This window comes from Hoplias malabaricus, chromosome Y (genome assembly GCF_029633855.1).
Source record: "Hoplias malabaricus isolate fHopMal1 chromosome Y, fHopMal1.hap1, whole genome shotgun sequence".
Lineage (NCBI taxonomy): Eukaryota > Metazoa > Chordata > Actinopteri > Characiformes > Erythrinidae > Hoplias > Hoplias malabaricus.
Genome location: NC_089820.1, coordinates 24,352,015 through 24,363,093, shown reverse-complemented (window position 1 = coordinate 24,363,093; position 11,079 = coordinate 24,352,015).

Genomic DNA, 11,079 nt, shown 5'->3' with positions numbered 1-11,079 from the left:
GCTGCATTGAGAACAGTCCTGACGACAGCGTCCTGTGTCACTGATGAAGGACTAGAGGACGAGCGACACACACTGTGCAGCGACAGATGAGCTACTGTCTCTGACTCTACATCTACAAGGTGGACCAACGAGGGAGGAGTGTCTCACAGAGTGAACAGAGAGTGGACACAGGGTTTAAAAACTCCAGCAGCACTGCTGTGTCTGATCCACTCTACACCAGCACAACACACACTAACACACCACCACCACGTCAGTGTCACTGCAGCGCTGAGAATGATCCACCACCACATCACACCTGCTCTGTGGGGGTCCTGAGGTGAAAGGGGGTAAACAAGGTATGCAGAGCAACAGATGGACTACAGTCTGTAATTGTGCAACAACAAAGTCGCTGATAAGGACTGTCAGGACTTCAACTTCTTCTGCTGTTGTTTTGCCGTTGCTCCACATGGGGGCAGTAGAGCTCTTCAGGAACAACGACGTTGCCTTTTAAAAGAAATTGTAGACCACTAGATGGCAGCGTGTCCCAGCTCTGAAACCGAGCGCTGCTGATGAAATATTCCTCCTGTACTTAGTCTTATAATTATGTTAGCGCCAGAGTTTCGTTTCAGCAACACGCGCAAATTCAAGCCTAATCGATTTCCCCCTTTCACAACACCTGCTCTTAAAGTTTCAGTTCCGAGGCGCTGGAGGAGACCAGCTTTCTCCCAGCCTCCAGAACCACAGCAGCTCATCATCTAAAACCCAGCAGAACCGAGCCCAACCGTGCCTCTGTCTCTGGGCTCGGGTCCGGTCCGTTTTGTAGCTGGTTTATGGGATCGTACCGGGCTGGGCTTGTTTCTGGGAGCTCTGGACTGAAGAGGACTCTCCACTGACACATGGCTCTCGGACACGCGTACAATCGACCACCTGCGAGTGGAGCGGAACGGAGCCAAGGATCCAGAGCAGGGCTCGGTCCACGGTCAGTACCGACTCGGCTCTTTTATTGATATACGCTCTTATTTTATTTATCCCTCTTCTGTTTATATTCTCTGAGATTTAGGGCTTTATTATACATTGGTATAATAATAAAGAAACAAATAACTGTAAAACAATAACTGTTTACACACATTATATAATAACGTTTTAAATACGTAACACATATATACAGTCCATTTAACTTTACACTGGACCTGCGTCCATTTCCCCACAGCCCTTATTTATGGCGTAATATCGCAACTCTACAATAAATAAATAAACAAACAAATAAATACAGACTGTGCGTTTTCTGATTACAGGGTTACTTTTGAGGCGTTGTACAAAAATCCAAAAAATTGTTCGCCTAAAATTATTGTTATTATTATTATTATTATTATGATCAGTAACAGTGGCGGTAGTAATAACAGCATTAGTGTTAGTTCAGTGACAGTGTGTTGGATGTTTGTGTTGAACACACTTTAAAACTAAACCCACGCTGAAAGTAAAAATGAACTTTGCGCGTCGCTAATTTTATAAAATTCTTTTTTTTTTTTTTTTTTTTGAAGAGCGCTTCACTCACTGCCCCTCGCTCAGACTGATATTATTATTAATGCTGTAATCATAATAACAACCTTACATTAATAATAACATTCATTAGAAAAGTCATAACAACAACACGTGCTTTTACATCTGTGAAATTAATATTATTACTATTTAACTCTAACAATAACACAGGTAGGCGTTTTTATAAAACATATTAACATCACTATTATTATTATTATTATTATTATTATTATTATTATTATTAATGATTAATAATAATCCTAGTATCTGTATTTAATGATTAACTTTATTTGATAAACACCAACAATAATGACAAAAGCATTCAAATGATAGCATTAATGAGTTTTCTATAATTAATACTACACCTAATAATAATAATAATAGTAAACATATTTATTGCTGTTATTTATATATTATTATTATTATTTACATATTAAACATAGCCTTATATTATAATATTGTACAAAACATATTGTATTCCAGTTAATGCTGTGACTTCAAAGTGTAAACACACTTTAAATTATTATTATTTATTATAATTATTATTATTATTGTCTGAGTAGCTCTTTGAAGTCGTCCTCTGAAGCCAAAGAAACAGAGAGAACCTAAAGACTCTGAGAACCATTATTTAGATTCCCTTTGACATATTGGCAGATTTATGTACTACCTCCATAACACACACACACACACACACACACACACACACACACACACACATTTTCCAGGCCAGTGAAAGCAGTATTACTGCAGATTTCCAGATCTGGACATCTGTCCACCGCAGCCAATGGCAGGTACATTAGTGAATATTGAATGGAGGGAGAGATTAAAGCTGGAATCATAAGCTGATCACTGCTGGATAAAAAAATAAAAAAACAACAACAACAACAACAAAAAAAGACCACCAGGAACACTAGCAGCAGGCCCGGGGCTCGCGGCTGTCCTCGGCCTCAGAGAGCACACCTTAAAACCCGCCTCACTGCAAAGCGATGTGTTAATTAACACACACACACACACACCTGTGTTGCTCATTATAACCCAGCATTTATCAGACTGTGTGTGTGATGCATCACTGGACACAGAGGAGGTGAAGTACAGGACACGTGCTGCTGTGTTCAGTGAAGGACAGTGTGATTTTAAACACCTCTCCTTTAAGAGTGGCACTTTCACCTGTTCTCCGTGCTGTCCCTGTGCACCCAAGTCAGGTCACATGACTTTTTTTTTTTTCGTTGGTTTTATGAGTGAAAATAAATACTTCAACAGAGAACTAGGTTCAGTGCATTATTTCTGTTCATCTGTTTAACAACAACAACAACAAAAAAAACCCTGAATAACGTGAGGAAATAAAGAGTAAAATATAATAAATATATGGTTTTTAAAGATATATTTCACATGATTATTATTCTGTTTTGTGTAATTCAACATACAGTGCAGCTGTGCTTCCAGATGTTTTCTCTGTCGATGATGTGTGTGTTGTTTGTAGGAGTGACGGAACGTTGTGTGCCCAAACTTTTAAAATTGTGTGGTAAAATGGAAAATCACCAGAAGAAGTGACCCCTTTTTCCTCCAAAAGGTGCTCAAAGCTTTGCATACGAACGCATGAATTCACTCAGACCGAGGGATGACTCGGATTCCTAATGTATTTAGCGTCGGATTCCTAAAGCGACAGTGATATCGTGGGCTAGAGGCTTTATTCAAAGGCAGAGTAAGTTGGGCTTAGGTTGTTTATAATGCCTGCGAATATAAACAAATCACCCCCCGAACAAAAGCAGGGGCTGTGGCAGACGCTGGAGCAGCTCTAAGCCAAGCTTAAGGCACAGAAGAAAAAAGGGGTGTCACTGGAGCGAATGGTGGAGCTCCATCACTGAACCAAATATTGGTGTCAGACAATAGAGTGTATAAGAGGGATAGACAGCAGCCAGCGAAGAGCCGCGGCTAATCTGATCTAAATAGGGACCGGGCTGAGAGGAGTGCGGGGAGGAGGGGTCGTTATGTTGTTGTTATGCCTTGTTTGGCTTTTGTTTTCCAAAATATCTTTCTATTGTGGTGAAAAAAATGAACAGAAAATGCTGCAGACAAAGAAGCTATTATAAATATTTATGGATTTTTGGCTTTGATGGAGCGCTGCGTCTGGGCTGTTGTTTTAAGGACCTTGTTTCCTGCCAAACTTCAGGGTCAGTTCCAGGGTCTGATCAATGATCACAAACATAGTTATGTTCAACTAGGGCCTCCTTGTCCAACGTTTCCTTTGAAATCGAGGGTGGCCAGTTTCCTGAAGCTTTACACTGGAGGTTAGAACATTGCTGTATAATTTTGGTGGCATCCCAGAGAGCATAAGTGAGGTCAGGTGGTGATGTTGCGTGATTGGTTCTGGATCACAAACACTACTCCAGCTTTCCCCAAAGGTGTTGGATAGACCCGTATCACCCCAGTGAATGTGGTTCTACTCCTCCACAGGCATCCCATCCAGCCCGTTTAATATTGAGCATGGTGAGCTACAGTCATGTGCGGGCGCTCTAGGCCACTCCCACTGGGTTTCGTGGCTTTCTGTGGAGTTTACACCAGCTGCTATTGAGACACAGGACAACAGTGTCCAACAGGTGAACCTTATTGGAGATGAATACAAGTGGATCTCCAAACCTTTGTCCACACAGTGTACTGCTAATAGGCAATGGATTATTGGCTTGTGCTGGTACCTCGTCTTATTTCATGTCCTAACCATGGCCAGTTTTTCCACAAAAAAATAACCTACGCAATATTTATGACTCGTCACTGTCATCATCAACACTGCTACTGTACATCACACTTCTCCCGTGATTAACGTTGGCTTACATCATACACTGTCTACACCAATCGGCCACAAGATTAAAACCGCTGGCAGGATGACAACCAGCGAACTAACTGGAACCAACTAACTAACTAACGTCAGGGTCATGGGTGCCTGAGGCCATCGGGTCTGACACCAGTGCAGCACGTGTTAATGCTGGCTCTGACAGAAAGAGGTCAGAACACGCAGTGTTCTGCGGCTTGCTGTGCATTGAGCTGTGCAGACGCAGGCCGGTCAGTATTCCTGAACCCTTCTGAGAACTTGTGGAGTGGAATCCATGTACTGATAAGTCAGAGCAAGTACTCAGGCAAGTGCTTTCAATGTTACGGCTGATCGGTATATACAGGAGGTGTAGGGAATATTCATTCATTCATTTATTCATTGTCTGTAACCCTTATCCAGTTCAGGGTCGCGGTGGGTCCAGAGCCTACCTGGAATCATTGGGCACACTCACACACACACACACACACCTACAGACAGTTTTGAGTCACCAATCCACCTACCAACGTGTGTTTTTGGACGGTGGAAGGAAACCAGAGCACCTGGAGGAAACCCACGCAGACACAGGGAGAACACACCACACTCCTCACAGACAGCCACCCAGAACAGGACACGAACCCACAACCTCCAGGACCCTGCAGCTGTGTAACTGCGACACTAACCTGCTGCACCACCGTGCCGCCCTGTAGGGAATATAATAAAGTATTTCATATTATGTCAAGCCTAGCTTTCCTGCACAAACCATGGATATTATCAGTGCTTATGTTGCGTTCAGCGGCTCACAATTAGGAATATTTGGAATCTGACACGGAGCAGACAAAGAGGACCAACAGGAATGATCCAACATGACCCAAGGAGCCGGGTCTGGTTCCATTAAGTCTTATTAAAAGTTGGAAAAGTATTGTCCTTCTACTGTAAAGCTAAGATTGTGGTGACCTTTTCCTGACTGTGACAGTAGTGTGTTGTGAAACTGCCCACTTCTAACATGTAATGCCCAGCTTCTTTAGATGTGCCATATGTTTACGTTCTTTATTAGATCACACGGCACGAGATCTGCTGGACATTTTTAAGCCGGTGAAGGTTACAACTGTTCAGAGCACTTTAAAAGCTGCTTTACAAAGCACTATCAGCAAAACAAGACCAAGCACTGTTGTTTCTACAACCTTGGATCAAGCTCGTTCTCTGAGAGCTAACAGTAAACAAATGGAGCGAGGGTCTGTGGTCAGCTATCAAGAGGATTACCGACGATTTCAGGCAAATCCAGCTTTATGATTGTTACCTTGAGCCTAAGCCTAGATTGAGACGTTGCTTTCCGACAGAAGAAATGTGACAGGGAAGGAATCTCATCATTTCACCTGTCAGGGCTTAACTTTCTCTGTCAGGAGCTGTGCATTGCCGAGCGTTCTGCTGAATAAAGCCTATATAATTTGGCCCTCAATTCGAGACGCCGTGTTCCTCTCTCATTTCGCTACTTTAAACACACAACAAAAGCAACACGTTTATGCGCCGACTTAAGTATCTGCCTGTGACAGTCGCCTCATTGCTTTACTCCGATGTAGGGAACAAAAGATGAGGCGAGGGCCCGTGGGTCTGAATACTCAAAGCCATGCCTGGAGAGAGACTGTGGGAAGGTTCTGCTCTTTACACTCAGAGCCATGATCACTGTCACTGCAGAACGTGGACAGCTGGCTTCTGTGAACTTCTCCTGGACGTCGTTTTGTTTTCATATTTTTGTCATAATACACGTGACCTCTTAAAGAGGTTGAATAGAGGTCTATAACAAACTGATATTTGTGATTTACTGCATGATGCAAGTGTTTACAAATGTCCGGGGATGTAAACGGAGTCTTAAAAAAAAGGCTTTTTGGACTTGGCCCAACGTTTTGAGAGACAGACAGAAGTAGTGAAGCCAGATCACTGTGGGATCTCTTAAACTCAGCAGTTGAGAAAGATCTCCAAAATGCTCTCAGATTAAAGGAATCCCCACTCAGAGTAATACAATCATTCTGTTTTTAAAATAGATCATTTTGATAAATACATATCATTGCTGTTGGAACCAAACTATGTTCATTTTCTGTAACGACTTCATCCTGTACAGAGCTGTGGTGAGGATCTGGCGCCAACACAGAACCCCTCCATTTTTGTACGTTTTCAAAATAACAGTTGTGCTTTCTGTGTTTAGCGTTCATGAACGGAACTAGAAATTAATCAGAAATTCCGGATCAGGGTCTCAGTGTCAGGAGACAACTCAGAATCATTGGACACAATGCATGAGCGCACCTTAAGCAGAGCATCACAGGACATCTCTCTCTCTCACACACACACACACACACACACACACCTGTGGACTATTTCACACAGCCCATCCACCTAGAAATGCAGTTTCACCACAGCACCTGGAGGAAACCCACGCAGACACAGGGAGAACACACCACACTCCTCACAAACAGTCACTCGGAGGAAACCCACGCAGACACAGGGAGAACACACCACACTCCTCACAGACAGTCACCCGGAGGAAACCCACGCAGACACAGAGAGAACACACCAAACTCCTCACAGACAGTCACCCAGAGGAAACCCACGCAGACACAGAGAGAACACACCACACTCCTCACAGACAGTCACCCGGAGGAAACCCACGCAGACACAGGGAGAACACACCACACCCCTCACAAACAGTCACTCGGAGGAAACCCACGCAGACACAGGGAGAACACACCACACTCCTCACAGTCACCCGAGGACAGTGTTAGCACCTGGAACCCAGGTGTCACCGTGCTGCCCTGGATCAGAAAAGCTTCTACATACACTTCCATTTTGAGTTAAGGATATTTTTACCTTCTGAAAAATCTCCATTAGGAGGAAGGAGGAGGGGAGTGTGTACACTCTGGTGTTGTTCGAAAGCCTGGCCTTTGCTTGTCAAGTGTAGCTGCTCTTTATTGGGCATTACTGACTGCTCCACGGATTAGTGGCTTACAAACGCACCCTTATCTCCTTCTCGTCTAAAAAAAAAATGACGCATCTGTCAGGCGCCACACAGAAGGGATGACGGATAGTGGCTCGGGCTGAATTTATCTGAGGAGACGCAGCATATTTATGAAGACAGACACCAAAGGCCTGAGGGCCGAGTCTGTAAGTGTCAGGAGAGGAGGCTAAGTGTGAGGCTAATGAGTTGACGCCATTGTTATTCATACATGCTAATTGATTGCATTTGAGCCTCAGCCTAAACAAACAGCCTGGGCCTCGTGACTTAGTGTTTACTTTAGAGCAAGGTCAGGTCACCACCGGGAACTTCTCTATTGCTCTGTGGCTTTATAATTAGGATTAATGTTATGACCCTCTCAGAGAACAGAACTGACTGGACGACATCTCAGAGGCCTTCTATTTACTGTTCCCTACTAGTCAGGGAAAACCAATTCATATTAGAACCAAAGAGTCATGAGTTAAAATGATCACAGTCCAGTCGAGGATTAAAAATGGTGTGTGTGTGTGTGTGTGACTCACAAATATAGCATGCTATAAGCATGTTTATATATAATCCTTGACACCAATTAACATTCATAAAAGCACATTTCACTCTTATTAAAGGCACCAGCTATTGGTTTATTATAGAATTACAGAAATGATTAGGAACAAATCTTTTTACATAAACTTGGCCTTAAATGTTAGTTTCTTGTGTTCTATAAAACACCGTCATGTTGGAGATACAGGTTTCTCCACAATAAAGGACTTACGAAGGAAAATAACCATGATTAATGTTGCCCTATGCTCTAGGATGCTTTTTTCATTAATGAATGTATTGAATATTAAAGATATTTGCCAAATAATGCCAGTCTAACACAGATATAATTGAGTGACGTGAATAAACACTGAGGACTGGAGGAGAACTGTGTTGTAGTGTTTACTGACAGTGTCTGCTGTTGCTTTCTTCGCTAATTATGCATGCGCATGTCAATAGGTCTGAATGTGAAATGTCAAATGAGGCTTAGGACGGATGCTTATCTTTGACCCATTTTCTGTACAACTGTGTACACTCAGTCTGTAGCTGTGGCTCAATTGGTACCATTACGAATCATGTGACTGTACGGAGTGAGAGATGGATACTTCCCTGTTAAATGGTTTACAGATTATTCATTTAAAAGTGAGTTACAAAAGCATGTTAACAACATTCAATATATGTTTTTAAAGAGGTGTACGTTATTACAGTAGATTTTATGGCGTTAAGGATCGCAATAACAAAGCTTAAGGTACAGGATGTAGCTACGTGTTCAGCTCATCACTCGTTAAAGTGAAAGGGTTTTGTGTCAGAACTCATGTGTAAGCTCCTTCGTATTTACGTAACCATGTCACAAACACACAGACATTAGCCGTATGTGAACAGCTGGATTTGAGACTGAACCCTTTCTGAACTACAGTCGCTGACCTGACAGTTTTCTTTGGTTACATATTAATGCTAATATATTTATATATTTTTATATAAAGCATGTTTATTTGGGGGCGGCACAGAGGCGCAGCAGGTAGTGAAGCAGTCACACAGCTCCAGGGACCTGGTGTGTTCGACTGTCTGTGAGAAGTGTGGTGTGTTCTCTCTGTGTCTGCGTGGGTTTCCTCCGGGTGACTGTCTGCGAGAAGTGTGGTGTGTTCTCCCTGTGTCTGCGTGGGTTTCCTCCGGGTGACTGTCTGTGAGGAGTGTGGTGTGTTCTCCCTGTGTCTGCGTGGGTTTCCTCCGGGTGACTGTCTGTGAGGAGTGTGGTGTGTTCTCCCTGTGTCTGTGTGAGTTTCCTCCGGGTGACTGTCTGTGAGGAGTGTGGAGTGTTCTCCTTGTGTCTGCGTGGGTTTCCTCTGGGTGCTCCGGTTTCCTCCCACAGTTCAAAAACACATGTTGGTAGGTGGATTGGCGACTCAAAAGTGTCCGTGTGTGTGTGAGTGAATGTGTGTGTGTCTGTGTTGCCCTGTGAAGGACTGGCGCCCCCTCCAGGGTGTATTCCCGCCTTGCGCCCAATGATTCCAGTTAGGCTCTGGACCCACCGCGACCCTGACTTGGATAAGCCGTTACAGATAATGAATGAATGAATGAATGAATGAATGAACGTTTTTTGGGTCTGCTATAATATTTGAACAGTGAAATTAATTTCTCCGTTTATTTCATTATTGATTGATTGAAAACCGATAAAATCTTTAATCTCACAACAAACACGGCCAGTACTTAGGCCCAAAAAACCCCCAAACGTCAGCTTGTTTACTGCTAACTTGTTTTTTGTCAGATTATTTGGGTTATAACCGAGTAGACTCTACGTTTATCAGAGTTTATGCTGAGACCACACCTGACACACTCTCACAGAGTGCTTTTTCTGCTCATGTGCAGCTTGATAAAGACCAGACATCCTACTCTCGGGGATAAAAAAAAAAAAAAAAAGGAGCCATTCGACTTCATGCTAGAAAAACTTGAAGCGATCATTTTGAGGTGCTGAAATGACACGCTGACGAATGCTTTGTTTAGACTAACTGTTAAGACCCAGGCCCAAAGAGGAGCTGAGCACCGAGACCAAAACGAGGAGCTGAATTTACAAATGGACTCAGCGCCGAGGACGGTTTTTAAGTTTAAAGGGTCGTGTTTAAACAAGATAGTCGCTATAGAAACCGTCATAAATTAAACACCCCAAAAAGGATGGAAAAACGACTCGGTCCACTTTTCCCTCCGCCATGAGGACAGCGAGTTTAATGATGGATCGCAGGAAGTAACTTCTTGGGAAACTCCTGACATTTTCTAGTTCAATCATTTGTTATAAAGATGTCGGAAGACAAAATGCTTTGGGGTTGGGAATTAGAGTAAAGAGAGGACAGCAATGTTTATATATTTACTCATTACATTTTATATTATACAGCGCCGTGCATTAGTCAGAGACCACCGTTCTTTTGTTTGTGGTTTTGCACGTGGACAAAGTTGTGTGCACAACTTCAAGAAAACTTTGAATGCAGCAAGAGTCTGTGTCTGAAATGTCTGCAATCATGAGATGAAACATTGTAAAGACCGTTTGAATAGCTTCAGGAAAAAGATGGCGATTTATATGATCTAGGGCTTGGAGGATAAAAAGTAGTTGAGTAGTTTTAAAGAAAAACACAGATCTGAATATTTAATGACGAATGGACCACTAGAAATCCTAATAAATTAATTTAACCACTTTTAAATCCAGGCCTTTTTTTGATTTTCCGTCTGAAGTTACATTCCCAAATCTAGAGGCTATCCCTAAACCCTTCAAATTTGTAAAAGAAACAATTTACAGGTCCTGAAATATATATGAAGTGGTCAAAACTTATGAAAACCACAATAAAAATGTAGGCGCTTGTCTTATTTAAGAAAAATTTTTTTTAGTTACTATAAACTGAAGAGTTCATGAGTCCCATTACCTTTCTTTTTAAAATTGTCTCCCCAGGGGTCTATTTTTACAATCTAAAATTTGAAGATGGACAACCACGCTATTTTGAAGGAGTCCATGCATTTTCGCTCACTTCAGAACGTATTTGCATTTGTTGGTAATTTTTTAAATTTTTTAAAGTTGCATTGACTTGTTTGTGTTTGAATTTGTGAATTCCTTTAAAGTCTTGAGTAGAATGAATCTCTGATGGTTGATGTGGCAATAAATTATTGATTGACCTTGACATTCTCAATTATTTTAGTGTCATATGGGAAAAAAATACTTTTCAATTATATATATTTTTTTATTTTTCCCCCC